This window comes from Elephas maximus, chromosome 2 (assembly GCF_024166365.1).
Source record: "Elephas maximus indicus isolate mEleMax1 chromosome 2, mEleMax1 primary haplotype, whole genome shotgun sequence".
Classification (NCBI taxonomy): domain Eukaryota; kingdom Metazoa; phylum Chordata; class Mammalia; order Proboscidea; family Elephantidae; genus Elephas; species Elephas maximus.
This window is the reverse complement of record NC_064820.1, coordinates 122,286,211-122,311,996: the sequence shown is the minus strand read 5'-3', so window position 1 is coordinate 122,311,996 and position 25,786 is coordinate 122,286,211. Positions and strand designations below refer to the sequence as shown.

The following is a 25,786-nucleotide window of genomic DNA, read 5'->3' as shown; positions in this document are numbered from 1 at the left end:
ATATAAAGAATAAAATTATTTCAATTTTATCAATGAAAAATCGACATAATCTTATTTATTCTACTCCAATTCCACATTTTGAAAAAAACTACTGAAACAAAATTAAAGGTTGTTTGAATACTTCCTATTACATAAACACTATTTAAGAGACAAGGTCATTGATCCTGAAGGGTTTTACAAAGCCACTGCCATCCCTGTCCAGGGAGTGGGGAGGTGTGGCATATTGGCTACCATAAATATATATAAACATTAGGCATTTAAAACCTTACTCAATCTGAAAACATATATTTTTAGACATTTAAGGAAAGCAAAAAAGTATGTACAATAAAAAACATTTTATATCAAGAGTGTATTTTATGAGTATTCACTAAACAGAAATACATCTAAAAGAACAGCCATGGTGCTTTAATTTAAAATATTTACTTCTAGACTTTATTGAATGATATCTAAAAGTGACCAAAGAGTAATGTAAAATTACTTGATAAATACAGATCTTACATATTAAGCCTATGAGAACGCATTAGTATAATTTTTCACAAAGTAATCTACATTATAAAGTCATCTATTGTTGAATGACCTAGTTAATGGCATAAAAGCCACACTAACAAAGGAAAATATTCACTGCTTCATACATAATTTATCAAGGTTTCCTATAGGATGTATATTAAATCAAATAATTTGAGCATCTCTTTTGTGATGTAGAATCAAAGTATCCGATACATTCCACTGCCCATTCATATCCTGGCATTTTTCTTACTTTAAAAAACCAAATCATTTTTTCTCCTATTCAGGTTGCAATTACAAACTACAGGTTCTTGTAAATAGACTTCTACTGCCAGCGACGCTGCAAGGTTCTTATTGCTCTGCAGTTCTTTTCAGCCTAACACAGGGAGAAAAGCACTGCTGCAGTCAGCTCCAAAAAGCCACTACCACTGCGTCTTGTAACTAACAAAGACACTGGTATCTTTTATGCTACTGTATCAGTAGGGAGTTCTCTTAGATGTTTTACAAAAGCAGGCATGCTACTGGTGACCAAAATTTCACCAACCAACTAAAAACACCAGGACAAGCTCTGCAATACCTGCCTTCTCTTCCTCCCCTCCCCAGTATCCCTTCTTTCACTAGATTTACATCAGGTATCCGCAGAAGCTTTGTATCCCCTCCCTTTTGGATACTGCTGCATGTGTCCTTGTAGCTGGGGAGGAAAAGAAGCCCTTCCAATGGGCTAGAGCTTTTGCTCCTCGCCATCAGTATGCTCCATTCTTTGTTGTCCTCTACCCGTATCCTTAGATACTGTTATTCCACTCTGTCAACCGGCATTACAAAAACAAAACCCCCTTCTAGCTTCAAAAACAGCTCTTTCTCACCACGGACTCCCCTTAACACTTCTACCCCTCCCCCTTTCTTCCTCTCCTGTCAAAAACCCTGGATCTGAAGCCCTGGAAATCCATCTCCAGCGCTGCAGTAGAGGGGGAAACGCCCCTACCTCCTCGGTTGGCATGTGGCAGTAGACCCCGTGCCAAGGAAAGGCCGCCGGCTTCAGACAGAGCAAAGGAAAACCCTCCCCCCTCCCCGAAAGCCCGGCCATCGTGGCTCCTGGCTCCCGCACCTACCCCATCTCCGAAGCCGGCAGCACCTCCATTCCGTCTCCAGTGACACCCCAGCGGGCTGCGCCAATACAGCCACATGCCGGTCACGTGTGCCCACGCCGAGCCAATCGGAGGGCCCCCGAAGGGAATGGGGAGCGCCCTGGTCCGCATCCAGCGGATTACTCAGCTGCTTCACGCTCGGCTACCAGACCCGCACTCTGCAGAAGGGCGCAGGACCCCGCCCCTCCGCACCTAGCCCTAGGGGGTAGCCCTCAACACCCCCATCTCCGCCAACCCACGGAAGCTGGCAGTAGCTGAAATGTAGGTGGGGTATGGGAGGTCCACAGGTCAGTGATTAGCATGAAATGCTGGAGGTGCGTGGGGAAGAATTACATCTCATTCGTGAAGATTTACATGTTAGCAGCATAGAGAAAGAGAATCCTACTAAATGCATTACAACGAACAATTTTACATTAGAAACCACAGACTTGTTAGGTAGATCACTCGAATTATGTTTAAATTAAAAATACAGTTCCCAAAAAAGCTATGATGGCAGCACAATGTAGCGATGATTGCAATCAGAACGCTGGAGTCACAGGGCCTGGGTATAATCTTTGCTCCCACTACTCCCTAGTTGTGCGACTTTATTAGTCACTTAACCTCTTAGTGCTTCCATTTCATCCTCTATTAAATGAAAATAGAAGTATGGAATGAAAAAAATTATTATATATTAAGCAATATTTACAGCAGTCCCCGGCACGTAGTGAACGTTCATTAAGAGTTACTACCAATCTGAGGCTTAAATTCAATATTTTAACGCAAATCCCACGCTCCATTAAATCTAAACAACTGAACTTAAATTATTAATTTTTATGAGTTACCCACCCACTGTCGTCATGTTGATTCCGACTCATAGCGACCCTAAAGGACAGAGTAGAACTAGGGCAAAATCCAAACTGCAAAGAATCTAAAGTAGATTTACAGTTCTGGTTTTAAAAAAACAAAAACCCTTGCCTTGAGTCAACTGGGACTCAGAGCAGAACTGTCCCCTCGGGTTTCCAAGTCTGTAAATCTTTTAAAGAAGCAGACTGCCACCAAATCTTTTAAAGAAGCAGACCGCCACCAAATCTTTTAAAGAAGCAGACTGCCACAACTTTCTCCCAAGGAGTAGGCTGGTAGACCTTATGGTTAGCAGCCCAATGCTCATCCACTGTGACACCAGGGCTCCTCTCAGTTATGGTTTAAATGGGGAAAATCTGTTTAGTTTACCTATTTCAAATCTATACTAAACTTCAAGTTTTTAAATGAAGTATATTTTCTTAAATTTTCAAATTAATAATTAAAGCAAACTTAAAAAGCATATTGAATACAGTTCTATTTTATTAAACATTATATACACATTAGCAAAAGACATACAACAAAATGCTCTAGTGGTTATCCTTGGAAAGTGGGGTTAAGGGGTGATTCCTGCTCTTTATGCTGTTGGATTTTTTTTTTTTCTCTTATTATAATTCCTGATACCTAGCCCTAAACAAAACCAAACCCACTACCATCAAGTCCATTCTGACTCATGGTGATTCCATGTGTTAAAGAGTAGAACTGCTCCATAGAGTTTTCTTAGCTGTAATCTTTATGGAAGCAGGTCGCCAGGCCTTTCCTCCCTAGTGCTGCTGGGTGGGTCCGAATCACCAACCTTTAGGACAGTATCTGATCCCAGTGCTTGCACCACTCAGGAATCCGATATGTAGCAAATACTCCCTAGATATCTGCTGAATAAGCAAAATGAATTACTTCCATATTAACCAAGTATTACCATAATTAGAAAACTTATGTTAAAAGTTTAAATATATTTGGGGACAATTTCCCTTCATATTTGAGATAAAGGATACATAAAGGAAATCAATTTGATTCCATCTTAAATATTCCCTTTATCAGATGACTAAGGAGTCCTGGAGGCACAGCGGTTAAAGCACTTTGCTAACTGAAAAGTCAGCAGTCGGAACTCACCAACTGCTTGAGGGGATAAAGACCTGGCAGTCTGCTTCAGTAAAGATTATACAGCTTTGGAAACCCTGAGGGGCAGTTCTACTCTGTTCTATAGGATTGTTATGCGTTGGAATTGACTAGATGGCAATGGGTTTATCAGATGACTTAGTTTTACAAAAGGCTTTCCTCTTACTGAAAGTACATGAGTCACTGCACAAGACTGACTTCTTTATATAGTCACTGATCATTTTTCTTGACAAATTCAGAATAGATCATTTCTCATAAGACCTACATCTTCTGGAAAGAAAAAGTATCCTTCAAAACAAAGAATACATTTTATAAAACTCCTAAAAACAACTTTTTAGTATCCCAAGAAACAATTGTAAGCCTATTACTCTTGACTCAGACTGTGATTCAAGCTATTACTTAGTAAACCAGTTTATAGCCAAAATAGTCTGAATTTTTTCTGCATTATACAATTTAGTCAGTGATTCAAATAACAAAGTTTTAAAGAAAGTTATGACCATTACATGTTCATTAATCACTGTGCTTCAAATAAAAAATGAAGCCAATCTAAAAACTTTATACTTTAAAATATTGCCAATTGAGTTATTACGATTTTCAATCAAGTTTCCATAAGGTTCCACAAAAGTTTGGTTTAAATTTAATTTAAAAAATATATTTAGCTATTTTAAATTCTGTAATGAAAACCACATTGTTGTTAGCGATGGAGTAGGCCCCTCCCCCCACTCACGCGACCCCATGTGTTGCAGAGTGCAGTCAGCCCTCTGTATCAACAGGTTCTGCATCTGTGGATTCAACCAAGGATTGAAAATATTCAGGAAAAAAAATTCCAAAAAGCAAAACTCGAATTTGCATTAGGTGTTAAGTGTAAGCATTAACAACTATTTACATAGCATTTATATTAAGGAGCCCTGGTGGTGCAGTGGTTAAAGTGATCCACTGCTAGCCAAAAGGTCAGCGGTTTGAAACCACCAGTGGCTCCAAGGGAGAAGGATGTGGCAGGCTTCTGCCATAAAGATTTACGGAAACCCTGTGGGGTTGCTATGAGTCAGAATGGACTCATTGGCAGTGGGTTTGGTGTCTGGTTTATATTATATTAGGCTTTTTAAGTAATCTATAGATGATTTAACATACACAGGAGGATGTGCTACATTACATACAAATACTACGCCATTTTATATACAGGACTTGAGCTTCCTCAGATTTTGGTATCTGTGGAAGGTCCTGGAACCAATCGCCTTTGGACACTGGCACTGTAGAATTGCTACATAAGGTTTTCTTGCCTGTAATCCTTATAGAAGCAGTTTGGCAGGCCTTTCTTCTGCAGAGCCACAGTCAATCTGTATTAACAAAAACTGAACATAGTGGAGACCACCGAAGCTTTCATTAGCTTGTGCTATCAGGTATGCACATCTTAGAATAAAGCTTTTGCCATTCCTGTTAAAAAATGTTATCATTTATACTACTTATACGTCATGAGTCAGAATCAACTTGACAGCAATGAGTTTGGTTTTTACACACACACACACAAAATATTTTCTGATTAAAATTAAATTCAGGAAAAAACTCTATGTTAAGGCTGTTACAAAACTGCAACTGACAAACACATCACTGTTTCCAAATGTCAGTGTTCACTATCATCAGCTTCACTGTTGGTTAGTTAAATGACTTTGTAAGTAAATGTTACACATATTGTACACATAGTTCACCTAAGGAAAAAAAAAATCTTCTAAACCTTTTACCCCTAGAACAAAAAACTAATGAGCAAATAGGATTAATAGAATTCTTAATGTCTTAAATTTTGAGTTCCATTTCTGCATAGAAACGTTTCGCCCAACTTAAGCCTTATGATTAAAAAAAAAAAATGACAAGAATAATATGAACAATATTAACTAGTATAAAATGAGTTAAAATTGGTACTCCTTTTAGTTGTCTTAACTGACTCCTGAGCTTTCTTGATACTCAACCCCTTCTCTTTACTGGAGACCTCAGATATAGAATAAAATAGATTTATCCCTATAAAGACATCATAAAAAATCATTTCTTTAGAAATAATAAAATTATGCATTGAAATAGCACTTACTAGTATAAATTTAACTTCTACAGGTGCAAAGTTATCAAATAAAACTCAGATTCATTCAAAAACCTTTCAGTCTTTGGATTTATACTGATTTTATAATGAAAAAGCATAAGAGAATAAATGGGTCAGACTTCCAAGGCCAAATTGGATGTGAAGACGAATTCTCCTGTCTCTCCCGCATTTTCCCTGAAATATGGAAAGGAGCAGAAATGTTGCAATGGTAACGGGAATTTTAGTGATACATAGGTCTTATTCAAGATATACCCGTTTAAGCTACGTGGGGGATACAGTCATAGTCTTCCACAAGCCGGACTTCTCTGTGTGTTCTGTTACCCCAGGAGGTGAAAGTTTCTTAAAAGAACTTGTTCCTAACACCAATTACAGAATTTTAATTGGTTGTTCTTCCTCTAATCTTTCTTCTCTCTAATCACATATTTTTTTGCACCTCTGCTCAAGAACTATTCATGGCTTTCCACTTTTGACAGCAGACTTAAGGTAGTTTGGAGCTTGATTTTCCTACACAAAAAGGCTTCCTACATGTATTAAATTTCCTACTGCTGCTGTAACAAATTACCACAAACTGAGTGGCTTAAAAGATAAATTATTCACTTACACTTCTGTAGTTCAACAGTCCAAAATGGGTCTCATTAAGCTAAAATCAAAGTGTCGGCAGAACTATATTCCTTTCTGGAAGCTCTACAGGAGAAACTGTTTCTTTGCCCTTTTCAGCTTCTAGAAACCGACTACATTCCTTGATTCATGAACCCTTTCTTCCATTTTCAAAACTAGCAATGGCAGGTTGAGTCCTTCTCAATTCATATCACTCAGACTTTCCATTATCATATCTCCTTCTCCTACTCTCATTCTTCTGTCTCCTCTTTTCACTTTTAAGAATCCTTTTGTTTACACTAGGCCCAACTGGATAATCTGGAATAATACATCCCTATTTTAAAGTTGGAGCCCTGGTGGCACAGTGGTTAAGAGCTTGGCTGCTAACCAGTCTGCAGTTCAAATCCACCAGCTGCTCCTTAGAAACCCTGTGGGGCAGTTCTGTTCTGTCCTATAGGATTGTTATGAGTTGGAACCAACTTGACAGTACCTAAAAACAACATTTTAAAGTGAGCTGATTAGCACTTTAGGGGATTAGGAAGTGGACATCTTTCGGAACCCATTATTCTGCCTACCACACTACAGCTTTATCTGTAACTATTTCAGAACTTGCATCCTATCAATCAAATCAACCATTAGCCATTTTTTTTCAATCGTGCTTTAAGTGAAAATTTACAGTTCAAGTCAGTTGCTCATACAAAATCTTATACGTTGTTATGTGACCCTAGTTGCTCTCCCCACAATGTGACAGCACACTCCTCCTCTCCACCCTGTATTTCCTGTGTCCCTTCAACCAGCTCCTGTCCCCCTACCGGCGCCCCCCCATCTCGCCTCTGGATAGGAGCTGCCCACTTAGTCTCACGTGTCTACTGGAGCTAAGAAGCACACTCCTCACCAGTATCATTTTATGTCTTATAGTCCAGTCTAATCTTTGTCTGAAGAGCTGGCTTCGAGAATGGTTTCAGTTTTGGGCTAACAGGGTCCGGGGGCCATGTCCTCTGGGGTCCCTCCTGTCTTGGTCAGACCACTAAATCTGGTCTTTTTACTAGGATTTGAGGTCTGCATTCCACTTTTCTCCTGCTCCATCAAGGACTCTCTGTTGTGTTCCCTGTCAGGGCAGTCGTTGGCGGTAGCCAGACACCATCTAGTTCTGGTCTCAAGCTGATGGAGCCTCTAGTTTATGTGGCCCTTTCTGTCTCTTGGGCTCATCTTTTCCTTGTGTCTTTGGTGTTCTTTATTCCCCTTTGCTCCAGGTGGGCTGGGACAAATATGTGCATCTTAGATGGCCGCTTGCTAGCTTTTAAGACCCCAGATGCCACTCACCAAAGTGGGATGCAAAACATTTTCTTAATAAGCTTTGTTATGCCAATTGATCTAGATGTCCCCTGAAACCATGGGACCCCCGCCCCCGCTATTCTGTCCCTTGAAGTGTTTAGTTGTATTCAGGAAACTTCTTAGCTTTTGGTTTAGTCCAGTTGTGCTGATCTCCCCTGTATTGTGTGTTGTCCTTCCCTGCACCTAAAATAATTCTTGTCTACTATCTAGTTAGTGATTATCCCTCTCTCTCCCTCCCTCCCTATCTTTGTAACCATCAAAGAATGTTTTCTTCTGTGTTTAAACCTTTTCTTGAGTTCTCATAATAGTGGTCTCATACAATATTTGTCCTTTTGTTACTGACTACCATCAGCCATTTCTAAAATTCACCTTACACTTACAGCCTTTACTCAAATTTTAAAGTGACACAGTAGAAGACGCCAGCAGATGGAGACTGAAGATTTAGGTTCACGTTCTGAATATTTCATTTTCTAGCTATATGACTCCGCATAAGTCATTTAACTTTTCTAAAAAGATCAGCTGCTCCTTCATCTGTAAATGGGGATAACTGTCTGGCTTATTTTGCAGAGTAGTTGTAAGGATCGAATGTGCAATGTGAGAAAGCTTTATAAATGATGAAAAACTTTTTTAAAAGTAAAGGGTTATTAATTGCTGCTCTATTGGTTCAAGTCAAGGTGCAGCTCAAATACAGATTTCCAAGAAATAATCCATCATCCCACCTACAATCAATTCATCCTCTTTGCCCCTTCATTGTTCCTACCTCTTTTGTGGCACGAACACATTTTGTACCTCTGTGTGTATATCTTCTCTCCCATTCCTGATTGTAAGAATCTTGAGGGAAGAGCCTACACTTGATTTATCTTCTAAATCTCATGGTATGTATCACAATATTTTGTACATAGTAGGTGTGCATTAAATATTAGTTTAAGGAATTATTTAAAATTAACCTCCAAAGATTTTCAAGAGAGAGCTTTTAAATGCAGATACCCTCATGAAATAGCAGTAGAAAAATGCTAAATAATGAATATTATTGCAAAATATAACTGTCTACAGAGAAAATGGAGGCACTTTTAGTAAAAGCCCTGGGTCCTACAAGTGTGAAAAGAATGATGTGACATAGCCTTGGGACTAAGTGTCTGTGCACTAGTCTGTATAATAAAATCGCTTAAGGAGCTTTTAAAACGCCAGTAAGTCAGAGTCTCTGACGATGAAGCCCAGGCACTGGCATGTGTTACCAGGGACAAAAAACACCAAGCATTGCTCTAGATCTTGCTGTCAAAGCTCCCACTGTACTACACTAGGGAGACCATTTTGAATCAGCCTTTTAATTTACAGTATTATACAGCCTCAGGCCCTGCCCACAGAAAACAAACTTACATTTTCCTATCAAAAAGTTTCCTAGGCATGTATATGTATTGGCAATTAATGTAAGAAAAAATATTTACAGTTAATAAATACATATAAAAACGTTCTACTACAGTTAAGAACCAAAGAAATAGAAATAAAAACAAGAGTGTACTATTTTCACCTATTAATTGGGCAACGATACTTCAAAAGAATATTATGGGTCGGTGAGGATACATGAAAACAGACAGTAGGTTTCAAAAGTTTATCAGATACATACACAAAGATTTCTATTCAAGAATACTCAGCATTATTTACATTAGGGAAATGTTAGAAACAGCCTTCATTACCGCTAACAATGGCTTTGCTAATTATACTTTTGGTACACTTAGAGGTGACTAAAATGATGTCATAGGAGATAATTATATAGCTTATAATTATATAATTCATGCTATATTAGGTGAAAATGCAAAATATTGTATATTTGATATTCTTTTTTTTTTTTAATGAATTACATATGTACACAGAGAAGACCAGAGAGAGAGAACCAAAATATCAAGTGTTCCTCCCTAGGTGTAGGATTACAGGAATTTTAATTTTTCTGAATTTTATAAAATTTCCACAACCTAACACATATTATTTCTTTGTTTCCCCCAAAGCAAAGTACCTCTCGGTTGAACACGATTTGAAGTCACAACATTTGAAAGAGATAGAAATGAACATTCATGCCTTACTTAACCTGTGGCCAGAGGCAGATTCAGCTTTTGTGGGGGATCTGGAGCATACATAAGTTGGGAAGGGGCTTTCTTAAGAAAAATATAAATTAATTGTCAGGACTGCTCCTAGGGCCTTGGACGGGGTCATACAATTGACGTTCATTAAATTTTATTACTTTCAAGATAAATGGGCTTCTAAACCAGTGGCAGACATTATGTTAGGTATTTTAATATATATAATCTCATCTAATCCTAATAAAACTTTTGTAGTGATAAAACTATCACTATTCACATACATGAGAAAATTGAGGTGCAAATAAAGTTAAAATATATCCAATTCCACACAACAGTGAAGTGGCAGTCTGACTCCCAAGCCAATGTTGATCACATCTAGGTCTCAGGAGTGCCTCCCTACACTAAGTTAGATCCACCTATGATATCTCCCAGGTACTGCATTCAGAGCCTCATCGTTCATCATGAAATGTTACTTGTTCAGTTATTATCACCCTGATGCTTATGCAGTGTCTGGCACACAGAAGGTGCTCACTGTTGTTGTCAGGTGCCATGGAGTTGGTTCCGACTCATAGCGACCCTATGTACAACAGAACAAACCACTGCCTGGTCCTGAGCCATCCTCACAATCGTTGTTATGTTTAAGCCCATCATTGCAGCAACTATGTCAATCCATCTCCATCAGTGTCTTTCTCACTTTCGCTGACCCTCTATATTACTAAGCATGATGTCCTTCACCAGGGACTGATGGCTTCTGACACGTCCAAATTATGAGAGACACAGTCTTGCCATTCTCACTTCTAAGGAGCATTCTGGTTGTACTTCTTCCAAGACAAAATCTGTTCATTCTGTTGGCAGTTCATGGTATATTCAGTATTCTCCTCCCACGCCACAATTCAAAGGCATCAATTCTTCAGTCTTCTTTATTCATCATCCAGCTTTCACATGTATAGGAGGCGAATGAAAGCATCATGGGTTGGGTCAGGTGCACCTTAGTCCTCAAGGTGACATCTTTGCTTTTCAACACTTTAAGGAGGTCTTTTGCAGCAGATGTGCCCAATGCAACGTGTCTTTTGATTTCTTGACTGCTGCTTCCAAGGGTGATTGTGGATCCAAGTAAAATGAAACCCTTGATAACTTCAATTTTTTTCCCCGTTTATCATGATGATGCTTATTGGTCCAGTTGTGAGGATTTTTGTTTCATGGGTTAGGTGTAACCCATACTGAAGGCTGTGGTCTTCAATCTTTACCAGTAAATGCTTCAAGTTCTCTTCACTTTCAGCAAGCAAGGTTGTGTCATCTGCATAATACAGGTTGTTAATGAGTCTTCCTCCAATCCTGATGCCCCATTCTTCTTCATACAGTCCAGCTTCTTGGATTATATGCTCAACATACAGATTGAATAGGTATAGTGAAAGGATACATTCTTGACACACACCTTTCCTAACTTTAAACCACACAGTATCCCCTTGTTCTGATAGAACGAATGCCTCTTGATCTATGTACAGGTTCCTCATAAGCACAATTAAGTGTTCTGGAATTCCCATTCTTCATAATGTTATCCATAATTTGTTATGATCCACACAGTCAAATGTCTTTGCATAGTCAATAAAACAAGGTAAACATCTTTCTGGTATTCTTCGCTCTCAGCCAAGATCCAAATGACATTAGCAATGATATTCCTGGTTCCACGTCCTCTTCTGAATCCGGCTTGAATTTCTGGCAGTTCCCTGTCAACATACTGCTGCAGGCACTTTTGAATGATCTTCAGCAAAATTTCACTTGCATGTGATATTAATGATATTGTTCGATAATTTCCACATTCAGTGGGATCACCTTTCCTGAGAACAGGCATAAATATAGATCTCTTCCAGTTGGTTGGCCAAGTAGCTGTCATTCAAACTTCTTAGTACAGACAAGGGAGTACTTCCAGAGCTGCATCCATTTGTTGAAACATCTCAATTGGTATTCTGCCAATTCCTAGAGCCTTGGTTTTTGCCAATGCCTTCAGTGCAGCTTGGACTTCTTCCTTCAGTACCATTGATTCCTACACATAAGTACCTCCTAAAATAGTTGAATGTCAACCAATTCTTTTTGGTATAGTGACTCTGTGTATTCCTTCCATCTTCTTTTGATGCTTCCTGAGTCGTTTAATATTTTCCTCATAGAATCCTTCAATGTTGCAACTCAAGGCTTGGATTTTTTCTTCAGCTCCTTCAGCTTGAGAAATGCAGGGTGTATTCTTCCCTTTTGGTCTTCCATCCCCAGGTCTTTACACATGTCATTGTAATACTTTACTCTGTCTTCTTGAGCCACCCTTTGGATTCTTCTGTTCAACTCATTTCTTCCTTTCACTTTAGCGACAACGTTCAAGAGCAAGTTTCAGAGTCTCTTCTGATATCCATTTTAGACTTTTCTTTCCTGTCTTTTTAATGACCTCTTGCTTTCTTCATGTATGATGTCCTTGTTGTCATTCCACACCTTGTCTGGTCTTCAGTCATTAGTGTTCAACACATCAAATCTATTCTTGAGATGGTCTCTAAATTCAGGTGGGATATACTGAAGGTCATACTTTGGCTCTTGTTCTAATTTTCTTGTATATGAACAACTGATGGTTTGTTCTGCAGTTGGCCCCTGGCCTTTTTCTAACTGATGATATTGAGCTTTTCCATCCTCTCTTCCCAAAGATGTAGTCAACTCGATTCCTGTGTATTCCATCTGGCAAGGTCCACATATACAGTCACAATTTATGTTGGTAAAAAAAGGTATTTGCAATGAAGAAGTCGTTGGTCTTGCAAAATTCTATCATGTGATCTCCAGCATCATTTCTATCACCAAGGCCATATTTTCCAGCTACCAACCCATCTTCGTTTCCAGCTTTCACATTCCAATCTCCATTAATTATCAGTGCATCCTGACTGCACGTTCAATCAATTTCAGACTGCAGAAGTTGGTAAAAATCTTCAATTTCATTTTTGGACTTAGTGGTTGGTGCATAAATTTGAATACTACTCGTATTAATTGGTCTTCCTTGTAGGTATATGGATATTATCCTATCACTTACAGTGTTGTACTTCAGGACAGATCTTAAATGTTCTTTTTGACGATGAATGCAACATCATTCCTCTTCAAGTTGTTCCCAGCATAGTAGACTATATGATTGTCCAATTCAAAATGGCCAATACCAGTCCATTTCAGTTCACTAATGCCTAAGATATCAATGGTTATGTGTTCCATTTCATTTTTGACAACTTCCAATTTTCCTAGATTCATACTCTCACAGTAGGTGCTCAGTAAATATTTATTGAATGAATATATCCTTTATAATCAGAATAAGTGGAAATGAAAAAACAAACAGCTTTGGAAATGACCACTTGGTATCCACAATAAATCCCTCTCACCCATAAATTTTTATTGGTGAGTAATCATAGATTTTTCTGGATATCTAGAACATACTTTCTTCATGACATCTTTACGTTGATTTAGTTAAACAATTAAAGAGAAACAGACTTTGAGACTTGCATTATGGGGGTGTGGCAAACACAATACAATGCCTGATAGTAAAAGAACTCAAAAACTTTGATGACTCAATAATGGCTACTCTTTCTGGGTTAGTTCTGCTTCACTGTCCTTGTATGATGTTAAATATGTTTGATATATATTGTTTTGCTCTTGTTAGGCGCCATTGAGTTAATTCCAACTCATAGTTGCCCCATGTTACACAGTAGAACTGCCCCATAGGGTTTTCTTGGCTGTAATCCTCAGGGAAGCAGATTGCCAAGTCTTTCTCCCTTGGAGCCTCTGGGTGGGTTTAAATGGTATTAAATTACATAAAACCTACTTATGGGAAATTAGGCAGCATTTTGGTATTACTCTCCTGAATATGTCCCATTACATACCAAAAAGCACTTGGCAGATATAGTTCAAATTATTAATTAGCTGACCTGAAAACAGGGAGATAATCCTGGATGGGCTCAATATAATCATACAAGCTCTTAAAAGCAGAGATCATTCTCCAGCTGCTAACAGAAGGGAAAGGCAGAGATTCAAAATATAAGAAAGATTTGATATGCCATTGTTGGCTTGAAGATGAAGAGGCCATGTGCCAAGGAAACGGGGACCTCAGTCCTCTAATCTCAAGGAATTCAATTCTGCCAAAAACCTGAATGAGTTTGGAAATGAATCTTTCCTTGAACCTCCAGCTAAGAGCCTAGCCCAGCCAACATCTTGATTTCAGCCTTTTGAGGTCTTGAGAAGGGTACCCACTGAACTACTCTGTGACAGGACTTCTGTTCCATAGGCCTGTAAGGTAATAAATGGATGTTGTTTTAAATCACTAAATTTGGGGTTATTTTTTCCGGGAGGAATAGAAAACTAATAACAGCATGCAAATTATAATAAATTAAAAAAAAAAATTATCCTGATTCAAATTCCTTATCTCATTCTAGTATCCTATACTTATTATCTATTAAGTTGAAAAAACCCTAGGGTGTTGCAGTATAACAAAGTATTCTAGGCTGGCTAGGGTCATGAGTCAGATTCTAGTCCCAATTTTAGGGCAAATCAACTTCTTTGGGCCCTGGTTTCATTTATATTATGAAAAGGTGGAGGCATATGGCCTCTAATATCCTTTCCGTATCTAAAATATTTCTGATCTTTACTTAAAACCTAAAACAACTACAGAATTGCTCCCAAAGCTACAGTTTTACAATAAAAAATTATAAACCATATTCATAAAGATAAAATTTTAATACTTAAGGTCACCAAAGCAACCAAATGTTTATGATTATCACTGTGAATGCAAAAAAAAAGGGCACTACAATTTTTTTTTTTAAAGCCTTTCTCCTGGGAAAACAGGATTAAAAATTACTACTTTAACAAATGTTTAAAATATCATAAAATACCTACCAAGATTAGCTAATGAATCATTTATTACTTTGTAACACAAAAATTAGCCCTTGAAATACAGCAGAACTGATGGAAAAAAAAAAAACCAACTATTTTATTTTGTGCTTTAGGTAAAAGTTTACAGTGCAAATTAGTTTCTCATTAAAAAATTTATACACAAATTATTTTGTGACACTGGCTGCAATCCCCGCAATGTATCAGCACTCTCCCCCCTTTCCAGTCTGGGTTCCCCATGTCCATTTGTCCAGTTTGCCTGTTCCCTCCTGCCTTCCTGTCTTTGCTTTTGGGCAGGTGTTGCCCATTTGATCTCATATACTTGACTGAACTAAGAGGCACGCTGCTCAGGTATGCTATTGCTTGTTTTATAGGCCTATCTAATCTTTGGCTAAAAGGTGGACTTCAGAAGTGGCTTCGGCTCTGAGTTAGCAGGGTGTCTGGGGGCCAGAGTCTTAGAGGTTCCTCCAATCTCGGTCAGACCAGTAAGTCTGGTCTTTTTTTGTGAATCTGAATTTTGTTCTACATTTTTCTCCTGCTCTGTCTGGGACCCTCTATTGTGATCTCTGTCAGAGCGACTGGTGGTAGTAGCTGAGTACTATCTAGTTCTTCTGGGCTCAGGATGGTGGAGGCTGTGGTTCTTGCCATCCATTAGCCCTGTGAACTAATATTTTCCTTTGTCTTCAGTTTTCTTCATTCTCCTTTAGTCCAGACAGGATAGAACCAACAGATATATCTTAGATGACCTCTTGCAAGCTTTTCGGACCCTAGACACTACTCACCAAAGTAGGATATAGAACATTTTCTTTATGAACTATGTTATGGCAGTTGACCTAGACGTCCCCCCAGATCATGGTCCCCAGCCCACAGCCCCAGTACCTCGGTCCCTCAAGGTATTTGGATGTGTCTAGGAAGTTTCTATGACTTTGCCTTGGTCAAGAAAAACCCAATTTTAATTGATGTTAAAAACAAAATCTGGTGTACACAAAAGAATACAGAGATAAAAATGGCATTTACTCATTTTATTAGAGCCATAAACCAAATCCTTGGGTCAAAAGACACTTATTCTCATGCCAATGCCCTAAACTTTTTACCTTGGATAAGAAAATATAAACACTTTTTCAGGCACAGCGGTTAAGTACTTGACCACTAACCAAAAGGTTGGTGGTTTGAACCTACACAGCGGCTGTGCAGGAGAAAAGCCTGGCAATCTGTTCCTGTAAAGATTACAAAATAGAAAACCCTATGAGGCACAGTTCCACTCTGTCACATGGGGTCTGAGTCAGGATTGATTCGACAGCACCTGACAATAACAACATACCTATACACCACCTGAAGATAGTACTGTAGCTTAATACTACACCGTTTTCTTCCCTTTTGAATGCCTTCCTTTTCTCTTGCTTTATGCTAAATTTTAACATATAACACAAATTATAACTATAAAATTATTTCACTTCTGGGTGTCTGATAAATGTTTGCTATTATAAGCTAGTCAAAATTTATTATAAAGGAAAGTGGGAAAAAAATCTACCTATCATTATTACTGGACTGTGTCAATCAAATCAGAAGCTTCTGGGTCATTTGGACTACTACCTCAATAAATAGTGCCTAATAAATAGACTCATATTAAGGATTAGGAGAATGAGTCACCTAATAAAAGAGTTCATCATGAATATTTAATATTATGTTCTAAGAGGGAAGAAGAAACAAACAAACCCCACAAGTCTGTTGCTGTCGAGTTGATTCCGACCCATAGCAACCCTATAGGACAGAGTACAACTGCCCCACAGGGTTTCAAGGACCAGCTGGCAGGCTTAACTGCCAACCTTTAGGTTAACAGCCAAGTTTTTAACCACTGTGCCACCAGTGCTCCACATGGGGACAGAAAGGAAAATCAAAGCAACCTAATGAATATAATCCCTCTTTCAACACAGATTGTTTTTGAAATTAGACCTCATATTTATTGTGTAAGTCTTTTAAACTTTCTTTGCCAAGTCCTCCAAGATCAGTTAGAATTATCTTAAGTGACAGATGCCTTTATAGAAACAAAAAGATAGATTTCTTAAGAATTGGATGAAATTCCATTTCATATTCAGATACTTTTCCCAACAGACAACAGCACTCAATAAGCATCTTGGTACTAAACCAGTCTGTATCTCCTATACATCATGATAAAGACATTTTGCTAATTGTTTCCCAAAATGGTCCAATATTTAACTCAAACAAATAATTAGATCTGTTCAATAAAACACTTGAGATTTCCATAGAAAAGGGACCTTTTTGATACATGTTCCATAAAATAGCAAACACAATGTTCTTTAACAACAAAAAAAAAACCTTCTATACAGTGATAAGACAACTTGGTTGAATTTGTCAAGTTATTTTACAGAAATAATCTATACGAAATCATATTTTCCTAGAGGCTATAAAGGTTGATTTTTTCCCCCTTCTTTTGAAGTAGTTTTTTGTCTAACACTACTGATATTTCTAAGAATACTAACCCAGCCCAGTGCCGTCGTCGCTTTCGACTCATAGCCACCCTATAGGACAGAGTAGAACTGCCCCACAGAGTTTCTGAGGAGCGCCTGGCGGATTCAAACTGCTCTAAAAATACTATGCTGCTTGAAATGTTAAAGGAAAAAAAAAAAACTCAAGAAATTTAACACTGATCTCCTCTGGGGAGCAGAATGGAGTGGCACTTTTTTTACTGTTTGAATTTTTAACAGTGGACCTGTATTACCTCTATGTTAACAAAAAACAGCATTTTATTTGTCAAAAAATAATCCATAATTGCCAGCTACTGTAAAAATCCTTTAAGAATAGTGTTTTCCACCTTTCATAGCACTCGATCAATAACAAAGTTCAAGCTCATTAGTATTAAATGTTAGGTGCTTTATGATCTGGGCCCACGTCATCTCTCCAACCTCACCCATGGCCACCCAACTACTCCAGCTGTACTCCAACCACTTGGACTCCTGTGCACTCCCCAACTCATTGTACTTACTATTTCATCCATGGGAAAGTTTTCACCCCCACTTTTTCACCAAGCTAATGCTGACCCATTTTTTAGGACTCAGCTTAAAAGGCATCTCCCAAAAGCCTTCTCAAACTCCCTTAGTGTGATTTAAATTCTGCAACCCCTCCCCCATACGCTTCCAGAGATCCCTGTGCTTATCAGCTAAAAACAACAGCATTTATCACACACTTGGTGTTACCTATTTACTTGTTTTTCTCACTAAGCTCCTTGAGGACAAGGCTCTTGTATGTTCATCATTTTATTTCCAACAGCTAGTATTTTGCCTGGCTCAAAGTAGATACTCAAGTATTTGTGGAATAAATAAACCACCTCTCATACTTCAAGACCCAATTCTGTAAAACCGTCTCTGACTATCCTAAGCAGTCAGATGCTTTTTTCTCTATACTCCCACATTATCTGTATAAATCTCTACTAAATAATTACCAACTCAACTTATATCTATTTCCTCCCATTAGACTGTGGGCTTCTAAACAATGAGCACTGTCTTCATTTCATAACTATAGAAGCGCTGTGCCAGGTATCTAGTTGAAATTCAACCTTTGTTGAATGAAGGAAAAAAGTACACCCATAAAAAGCACAAATTAAAAAAGAACAAGAATAGGATAGCCTGCTCATTTCTTGTTTATTTCTCCATCTTTACTACTAATAAAAGCAGCCCTGGTTACACAGTGGGTAAGTGCTCCACTGCTAACCCAAAGTTCAGCTATTCAAACCCACCAGCAGCTCCACAGAAGAAAGATGTGGCAATCTGCTTCTGTAAAGATTAAAACCAAAACCAAACCAAAACTAGTGCCATTGAGTCGATTCTGACTTATAGCAACCCTACAGGACAGAGTAGAACTGCCCCACAGAGTTTCCAAGGAGCGCCTGGCAGATTCAAACTGCCAACCCTTTGGTCAGCAGCCATAGCACTTAACCACTACACCACCAGGGTTTCCTGTAAAGATTATAGCCTTGGAAACTCTATGGGGCAGTTCTACTCTGTCTTATAGGGTTACTACAACTTGGAATCGCCTTGACAGCACACACCAGACTGATAATAAAAGCCCATAAAGCTCTAAAAACATTTTGTGCTTGCTTTAGTGTTTAGGGATAACCAGTTGCCCTTCCAAATCAACTGCAACTTATTCATGGCAACCCCATGTCCGTCAGAGTAGAGCTGTGCTCCACAGGGTTTTCAGTGGCTGATTTTTCAGAAGCAGATCACCAGGCATTTCTTCTGAGGTGCCTCTGGGTATACTCAAAGCTCCAACCTTTTGGTTAGCAGCAAAGCCCATTAACCATTTGCACCAGGGTCTCCAGGAATAGGGAGTCATTAAAATATTAATTTCCCGGAGAGTTCATTATCTCCTGACTTCCTGAAACTCTGCTCTCTTTTTCATCCGAATTCTCTTCTCATTTCTAACCATTACTCCCTAGACCCCCCACAAAACTAGAGCCCTACCAATAGCTTAAAAGCAAGGAAGTCCTACTTTGTCTGGCAAAGAGGAGGGCAGGGACACTACTGGTAAGGTAAGAAGAGAAACTCGTATTACAGGGCAAGAAGGAGAGATGAAACTCTCCTAACACTGTAATATACTATATATGAATGAAGCCGTCTCTTGCGGGTGGGGTGGGGACATATTGAGTACAGTCAACGTTATTTCTACGAGACCATACCAGATGTTCAGATTTTTTAACTACTGGATATTATTCTCTTCATAATCCCCTCTGCCACAAAAGAAAAGCTGAATTTCACCATAACAGCTTTGACATAGCATTTAACATATTATCATAATAGCACAGAAATTTATGTAACCCACAGTCAAGTAGTACACTTAAGACTAATGTGTCAATGAATTAATTAATAAATTCCCTTATAACGTCAAATTCTCCAATAAACATCCTCTTCACCTGTTTACCTTAGTTTGAAATCTGAGGACACCACTTACAAGGGGAGACTTTTTTCCCTCTCAGATCCCATGTATTTTTAGGGCCAAGAGATAGGAATGGTGGGATGTTGGAGGGGTGGTGGGGGATGTTCTTGCATCCAATTATCACTTACTTCCAGACCACTTCTCCGACTTCTTTAAAAACCCAAGCTCTTTTGACACACTATTCAACTATGCACCTGTTATTCCCCCATCACTCTTCTTCACCTTGATGTTGCTCTTCTGCACTCTTAGTCTGTCATTACAAAGTCTTTATGGATTACCCATCTACCACTCTGGCTTCTTAGATCCTTAACCTCTTCACCTCCAAGTACCTGCACCAACTCTAAAATCTCAATAACCAGTATTCCTGTCTCTAATTCATACCTCCTAGTTCACTTTACTATCTTCAAATGCAACATTCTTTTGCCTCGTTGAGCTCTCCAGTCCAATGTTCTCATCATTATTTATTACTTCCATTTTTATTTTCCTCTTTAGACAACAGCAATAACCACTACCTTTCAGACACTCAACCCACTCACTCCTCACTTCCTCTATTGTATTTTCGTGTTAGACTGCAACTCTGGTTGAACTGAACCATTCCACTTTTGCAAGCTTATACCAGGGCAGCTTATTATGTAGGAGGGGGAAAATCTGATAACAGCGTTGGCTGGTTTCACTTTAAATTCATGACTATAAACATCAAAGGAGATTCAACACTGCCTAGTGGGACTGCCATGTTTCCTAGAAAGTCTGCTTTCCCAACGAGTTAGCTTCTTCATAACTTTCTCCTCTCCTCAGGCCTTAACATGCCTATTTCCTCTGCCCCTGCCTCTCGGAATTGAATACATACTTCACTAAGAATACAGAAGCCATCAGTCAGAAACTTCCTCATACTTCTACCAAACGACACACCTGCCTCTCTCCTATTAAAATGAAAAAAGCATTCCTGCTCCTACTAAAGGTCAATATCGCACTTGTGCAATGGATCCCAACTACTCTCATCTTTTTGAGAAGTTTTCTCCTTTCGTTAGACCCTCTCTCTCCTGCAAAATGAATTTCTCCTCTTCTACTGGATCATTCTCCTGAACACACAACCATCCTCTAATATCACTCATCTTTACAAATCCCTCTCTTGGCCTTATATGCCCCACTACATATGGCCTCATTTCTCTGCTCTACTTTCACAGTAAAACTCCTTGATCTAGTGTCCTTCATTTTCTGTCTCTACTCTCTCACTTCTAATTGACTCTTTGACCCACCTTAATCCAAAATAATTCCCTGAAGCTCAACTGTCAAGATCACCATAAGGCCAAATTCCATTGTCCTCATCTTAAACAACCTATTTAGTAATATCAGACAAAGCTAATCATTGTCTTCTAGGTGAAAGAGGCTTTTTCCTTTTGCTTCCATGACACAGTCTCCTGGTTTTCCTCCTCCCTCTAATTTCCTTTAATAGCTCTGCCTCTAAAAGATGGAGTGCTTCAAGGCTTGTTCTAGAAGGGTCCTCTCTTTGTTTATTTCATCTAGTTCCTTGGCTTTCAATATCATCTGTATGAAGCTAAGGAACCCTGGAGGTACAATGATTAAGAGTTCAACAGCTAACCAAAAGATCAGTGGTTACAACCCACCAGCAGCTCCAGGAGAAAAGACCCGGCAATTTGCTCCTGTAAAGATTAAAAGCATTAAAGCTAAAACCACTGCCACTGAGTTGATTCTGACTGATGGTGACACTATAGGACAGACTGGAACTGCCCTATAGGTTTTCCAAGGCTGTAACCTTTACAGGAGCAGACTGCCATATCTTTCTCCCATGGAGTAGGCTGGTGGGTTCAAACCACCGACCTGTGGTTAGCAGCCAAGCACTGAACTGCTGTGCCACCATGGCTCCTTCCCATCAAGATTACAACCTAGGAAACCCTACGGGGCAGTTCTACTCTGTCACGTAAGGTTGCTATGAGTTGGAATCAACTCGACCATACACTACAGCAACAAATATGAGGCTAAATCTCAAATTTATGTCTCATCCTATCCCTCGTCTTTGAATATTCAACTATCTGATATTTCACTTGGATACCTAAGGAATACATTTCATACTAAAGAGAACACCTGATTGACAATTCTCTTTGTCCCACCTCCCCTCAGAATTAGATGTTTCACATCCTTAATCCTCTAAAGGTTACTCTGAAACATAGTACATAGGCAATTCCTTTGTTTCATCTTACAGTGGCAGCCTTATTCTTTCACGCTATTTTAGCAGCATGAATATTCCAGCACCTTAAATTGCTACAGATTATAGTCGGAATTCATTATTTTGTGAATGGAAGATATCCTGTATCCACTGAGGTTTGTGAATGACACCCAGATCCAATGACCAGACTAAAGTAGTAACATTTACAGACACAGAGGTAGCCAGATTTTGTCAAAGTGCTATAGCCAGAGGATGTAGACTACAATTATCTAACACTGATATCTTTAGACATTTCCAGTTTATTTACATTTTATTCTCATCGGACTTCAAACATTAGAAAATAAATCACTGCAAATAAGGTTAGCAACTAAACAAGCATTTTCCTGAGCAGTGCATAAATAATAGACAGGTGTTTAGCATTTTGGATGCCTTAGGCCTTTTTGCATAAATTTACCTTGCGATTACCACCAACATCAAAAACAAGAATTCTGATTCAACCCTTACTTAAGTGAGAGGGTGCTGGAGTTGGAGGGTATGGTAAGCATGGTTGCTAACCTTACATGACAGAGTAGAACTGCCCCATAGGGTTTCCTAGGCTGTAACCTTGATGGGAAGGAGCCACAGTGGTGCAGCAGTTAACTGCTTGGCTGCTAACCAAAGGTCACTGGTTTGAACCCACCAGCCCACTCCATGGGACAGCGATGTGGCTCAATGATATTTAAGTTCTAGTATTCAAATCTTTTTATCATGCCCTCCCATGCTGAATAGAGCTGACCTGTGTGACCAATAATATTGTAGGAGGCTAGGTCATAAAAGACACTGCGTCTTCCAGCTTTGTCTCCTGAACTCTGGAGGCAGCCACCATGTTGTGCGGACACTCAAGTAACCCTACGGAGAAGCCCACCTGGGGCCAAAACCAGCACCAACTTGCCAGGCATGTGAGTGAGCAAGTGATCTCGAAAGCGGTTCCTCTAACCTCAGTAAAGTCTTAAGGTGACTGTAGCCCTAGTGAACATCTTGACTGCACCTTCATGAGAGACTCCGACTCAGAACTGTCCAGGTAAGCTACTTACAAAATGTAACAAATGTTTCCTGTTATCTTAAGCCACCAAGTTTTGGAGTAATTTGTGATGTTGCAATAGATAACAAAATCAGATTTTGGTGCTAGAGGGAGAAGACTTTGTCACTTTCAAATGCGAACGTGCTACTAAGTAAACAGTGACAATAAAGTTTGTTTTCTTTTTATTATAAATGCAATACGCATAGCTTGAGACATTTAGCATAGCAGACTAATCATGAAATATTCTTCCTATGTTTGGAAGAAGCCAGAGACTGACTTTTCTAGTTTCCCTTGGTGGTAGGATTACAGGCATGTGAATTCGGCTCTACCCATCAGATGTATCTCTTTGTGACTTCAGGCACAACAGAGAATCTCCTTAAAAGTGCCTGCAGAAAAGTCTAATTTCCAGAGGCAACTCCTTTAGCAGAAGCCCTAAGGGTGGCATTTTCTACGTGCACTTTGCTCATTTACATTCTCAACCTGATCCCTACATATATTTGATTTGCCAGCATACCTTAAAACATAAGCCCTGTTCCCAGCTTTTCTTTGCAACATTTAACCACCTAGCATTTATATAATACAGCACCTATTTGAGTCAGTTTAGGCAATTTCAAAGTTTGCCACTTCAGAGCATTTAAAAGGTTTTCAAATGGAGTGCATGCGTAGTCATATCTTTTTGGTTTTCAATGTGGTTCGAGTCACTTTGCTATTTTTGATTTCTGGGGTATCAAGGTTACAGGCTTTCTTTGCACACTCTGATCACTATCATTACTTTTGTTATTACTTAAAGCCATTATAAACAGTGAAAGAGCTAAATTAAAGTAGAAATATTCTAAGAAAATTTCAGTGCAACGCAGTATTTGAGTTCTGAACTGGACGACAGAGAATAGAAACCGGATTAGGAGTGACTAGTATATCTAACAGCCTGCTCAAGAGACACTATAAAAGTTGCTAACGTAGCAGCAACCAAGCAAAATTATCCAGATTCTCTCGCCATACTCTGGTCATCCACAATGGAAATGTCACATAACCATCTGCTGTGTGGCTAGTAAATGAGCTACCCTATTCAGATTTTTCCAAATTATCCTTAATCATGGGACCACTTCTGTTAAACCCCAAGCCAATGGGATTTCTGTACTGAAATATCAGCTGGTCCGATTTAAATAGAAAGCTAGTTATTCTCTTTTATTATCTGCTTTATAGTTTTTGAAATAAAAAATTGTTCTCGAGCTTGAATGAGAGTTACTATGATTTAAAACTCTTAAGTATGTCATGTTCCTGAATGCTAATCTTTGATAAAAGCACAAATAAGACTACCATAATAATACATACTTTCGCTCACCTAAAGAACATCCACAGTAATGTTCGTGAAATTTTGGGTTTCTGTGTACTGTAGTTTGAAAGGATAGAAAAGAAACTAGTAACAATGACTGCCTCTAGGGAGGGGATGTGGGTGGCTGAGGGATAGGGATAGGAGATTTATTTTTATTTCATACATGCTCTCCTAGATTTTTTGAAGTGTGTACTACATGAATATATTTGCTCAAAGAATTAATATTTTTACATCTGTTCTCTTGACAAAGCTCCATTTTTTATGTTTAAGATGGGAGAGGTCTTTAACAACTTTAGTATTAATCCAGAGCCATGCTTGTAGCCATGGTCATGAAATACTTTATGTACTAACTACTCAATGGGAAGCTAATTTGCTTTGTAAACTTTCACCTAAAGCACAATTAAAAAAAAAAGAAAGAAAGAAAAACCATGCTTATTACTTTTTCTAGCCTACCAAATAAGACATTATCTCAGTATCTTATTAGTGGCTACATTTAAGCCCAAGGCCAAAAGCAAGTGTACAACTCTGGAAAACAACCAAGATGATATGACAAGAAACAATCTGACTTTAGTAACGTAATAGCAGAATATGATTACATTGATTATATATATGCACACATACATATATATTAGTTTTAGAAGAGTAGTCTGAAATAGTTGCTCCCTCCATCAGTTCAGAAAATAATTTTTAAACACGATTAAAATTAGCATGTCGTAGACATACAAGAGCAAAGGCCTTGAATCCATGTTCCTCTTTCTACTGAACCAAAGTCAACTATTTCTGATTTTAAAAACTGAGTATATCTTTAACTGAGATTTCTTCCTATACCAGCGGTTGGTCCTTATTATCAATAAAAACTGTCTAAACTGGACAAACATATTAAGGATATGTGTGCTAGATATGAAAAAAGTCATGCAAAATACCCTAACTAAATGATGACTATAGTTAACGTAGGGAGTCCCTGGGTTGTGCAAACAGGTAACGTGCTCGGCTACTGACTGAAAGGTTGGAGGTCTGAGTCCACCCAGAGGCACCCAGAAGAAAGGTCTAGTGATCTACTTCTGAAAAATCAGCCATTGAAAACCCTATGGAGCACAGTTCTACTGATACACATGGGGTCACCATGAGTCGAAGTCAACTGGTTTTACAGGTAACATAAGTAATAAAACCAGAAGCCTCCACTACTAGGTTTGCAGAGGGCCTGCAGCAATTCAATAAGAGCCAACTAAAAATCAAATAAAAGATTTTAATTGGCAACTCAGTAAAACAGATGAATCTGAGGTAAAATAAAGAACAATCAAATGCAAGAATTTACTTTTTCACACATATAAAGTGGTATACCAAAACACTGGCTAAAGAAGATGAAAAAGGAAGACTTCCCCATTCAGGTATTCTTTACAATTCCTTACATTTAATGTTTTGTTAAGAAACTTTTTATGGTTCAAATTCAGTCTTCAAGGTCCTAATAAAAATATTTAATTAGCAGGCTGTCGTCTGATTTGAGATGCAAACCTTTTGTCAAAGACCTAATTCTACGTTAAATAAGAATCTCATTAGTCCACTATAGATCAATGGGAAAAACCACATGTGGCAACTCATCATAAAACATTAAGCTGTAAAAAAAAATCTTACCAATATCTAGTTCCAAAAGAAAGCAT

The 25,786-nt window shown here is 38.6% G+C and overlaps 1 protein-coding gene across 5 annotated transcripts in view; it reads right to left on the bottom strand.

Annotated features, from left to right (window-relative positions):
* The window catches only part of APC (APC regulator of WNT signaling pathway), a 154,115-nt gene that overhangs the window by 115,656 nt on the left and 12,673 nt on the right, over positions 1-25,786 (bottom strand). Inside the window, exon 1 of one of the 5 annotated variants that reach the window (XM_049872224.1) lies at positions 1,614-3,969. The exons of the other annotated variants lie outside the window; for them this stretch is intronic. The gene's annotated coding sequence lies outside the window, so the exon portion shown is untranslated. Of the gene's footprint in view, positions 1-1,613; positions 3,970-25,786 lie in introns of those variants that run through there. 5 annotated transcript variants of the gene reach the window in all.